Source organism: Acinonyx jubatus, chromosome E4 (assembly GCF_027475565.1).
Source record: "Acinonyx jubatus isolate Ajub_Pintada_27869175 chromosome E4, VMU_Ajub_asm_v1.0, whole genome shotgun sequence".
NCBI classification, from domain to species: domain Eukaryota; kingdom Metazoa; phylum Chordata; class Mammalia; order Carnivora; family Felidae; genus Acinonyx; species Acinonyx jubatus.
In genome coordinates this window covers 25208613-25211447 of record NC_069395.1, presented here as the reverse complement: position 1 = coordinate 25211447, position 2835 = coordinate 25208613, and positions in this window count along the sequence as shown.

Genomic DNA, 2835 nt, shown 5'->3' with positions numbered 1-2835 from the left:
AGGACAATCCGTGGCACATATCAGGTGCTCAACAAATGTTTGTGGAAAGGAGAAACAATCATAATTACATCTACTATTTATTGAATTCCTGTTACGAGTTAAGCCCTACGCTTTGGCATACATTATCTTTAATATATACAATGACCACGCAAGATCGATTTCAGTATCTTTGTTTTACAGATTGCAAAACGAGGCTCCGGAAGGTTGTCATTTGCCCAAGGTCACACAACCAATAAAAGGAGGTTGTATGAATCAAGGCAACCCGAAGAAGCTTCTAGCTTGGTCTATCACACCAGGGGCTCCAACCTTGACATTCTTTGCTCCCTTATCTCCTAGACTCAAATAGGCACAAAATTCCATGATCCTGGCTCCCAAACCGTCTCTCAAGTCAGCCCCCTCCTCTGTCCCTGCTGCCACTGCCCCAGTCTAAGCCTGCGACATTCATCATCAGGATCAGCCTGCAAATTGGGGGTTCTACCTCCAGATTTTATCCCACTGTCAAGCCTCCACTTGGCTGTCCAAGGGATCATCCTATAACACAGACCTGGTGATTTCTCTTTCCTCTGACATGTTCCACTTTGCCCCGTAGTTTCGGGACAGGGCGAATGTTAGGAGGGTCTTCAGAACCCAGCACCTGCCTCTTTCTAGCACATCACCTCTAGCCCCGGCAACTCTAAGCTCTGGCCTCTCACCCCTGAAGTCTGCACAGGTGTTACCCTTCCTGAGAAAACGGAACCCCCCTCCTGCCTTCCACTGTCTTCTTATCCCTGGACCTTCAGCTCAAGCAGCAAAACAAACTCTCCAGGCAGCCGCAGCTCTAACCTGGGTTAGATAGACAACCCAGATCTAGATCGCGAGCTCCCGGAGGGCAGGGCCTGTGTTCCATCCATTTGGTGCCCGGAATTCTGGCTATTATTTGGCATATAAGAAATGTTCAGAAAACTTTTGTTGAAACCTCTGGACCCCATCCATTCCCCTGGTTCCTTGAAACTCTAGCTTGGCCCCGTTCTCTTGAACCCTCCAGTATGCACAGTTCTTTAGCCATAGCCCTCTCCCCTGCCCTCCCTGTCCCTTCCCTGCCTCTGCATGGCCTCTCTGCCCCCTGTGTTATCATACACATGGATTATGGAGCCAGGCAGCTGGCTGTTCCCATAGCCTGGAGGCTATGGATCCATCCACTTTTTGCACCCCTTCGGCACCAGGCAGTTTTCTCTTCCTAAAGTGCGCGTGCCCGGGAAATCTCATGCCCTGGCAGAGAAAACAGGTGGCAGAGTTGGGACGCCCTTTGTGGTGTGCCCCCGCTGACGACCCACAAGTCACTCTACTGCAAGGGCCCAGGGTCTTCCTTCTTTCTGCCATCTCCAGCCCCCATGGAGTCTGGAGAGATCCGTGTTGCCGGCTGGATGCGGGCTGGTGTTGGGGGGCAGACGGTAGGTAGGCCCACGTCCTCCAGAAAGGAAACACATCCACACTGTGGACCACCCTCCTCAAGACCCCCCCCACCCCCTGTCAAGACCCCCAGACTGTAAAGGCCATGCCCACTGGCAAGGCCGAGGACACAGATCTCTCTGATTCAGTGCCCCTACGGTCTGAGGTACCACCTGCTCTCTGATAGCCCCCACAAGGAAGCAGGGCTGGGCGGGGCCCAGATGGGACAGGTGTGCCCTTCACTCCATCCCAGTTTTCCTTCGATCCCTGAAGTTAGATGGTGTGGTCATTGGCTTGAGTCCCAATCATGGTTTGTCTCTGACTCTGTGGAACTGTAGGCCAGTCCAATCACCTTTCTGGGCCTCAGTTTCCCCTTCTGTAAAATGAAAGCGGGACCGGCACTGGCTATTCTGTAAGGGTTCCTGGATGAATCTCAGTCGGCCTGCAGAGTTTCATTCCAAAAGGACAAACTGAATTACCCTCCCGGGTAGGCAGTGGCGGTGATGACTAGTAGGGAAGCTTCATTCAGGCCCTGGAGAGGTGGGGAAACCAGGTGGGAGTTTTGCCCCAAAACGTTAGTGACAAGTCCCACCGTTGGGAGAGCCCTAGGGCTACTGTCGCCAAGAACGCAAAAGGCAAACGTAGCCAACAGGATCAGTCTTTGCACATTAGCTCCTGGGGTGCCAGGGGCTGGGATCCAGGATCAGCCTCGGTGGGAAAGCTACCTTTCCAGAAAAGCACTGTCAGCAAATCACCCGTGGTGGTCTGGCCCCAGTCCTGGGGTTCTCCAGTCCAGAGGGTCTCATCGCCTAGTCGGGGTTAACCGGGCCAGCCCCAGAGGGCTGGCAGGGGCCAGGCCTAAGGAACGAAACCGGAAGAAGCACTTGGACCCTGGTTCCCAGAGTGGGAGAAAGGGGTGGGCACTCGGGCAGAGGGAGCCCTGGGGATTGGCAGCGGCTGTGGGCAGGGCGGGGAGGCACGGGGGAGGAGTCAACTTGTACACGTGAAAAACTCTGGCGGGGGCCGGGTTTTTCCCTTCCTCCTCCTCCTCCTCCCCCTCCCTCCTTTTCCCCACCTTCCTCCAACCCTCCCTTCCCCTCCCCTTCTCCCTCCTCCTCCTCCTCCTCCTCCTCCTCCTCCTCCTCCTCCAGCTCAGGTTGCGGCTCCTCTGGGGAGCCGCTCACCTTTCCGGAGCAGGGGAAGCAGCCCCGCGCCCGGGCAGGGACCCCAGCAGGGCGCAGGGCACGGCGCCCAGCCCCGCGGCACCCCGGCCGTCGCGGGCGGGACCCGGCGCGCCGCGGCCCCCAGGACACGCGCGGTGAGTCCCGCGGGCGACGCGCCGTGTCCGGAGAGCTGGGCGGGCGGCGCGCCGGGGGAGGAAGGGGGCGGTCGGAGGAGGGGGCACCG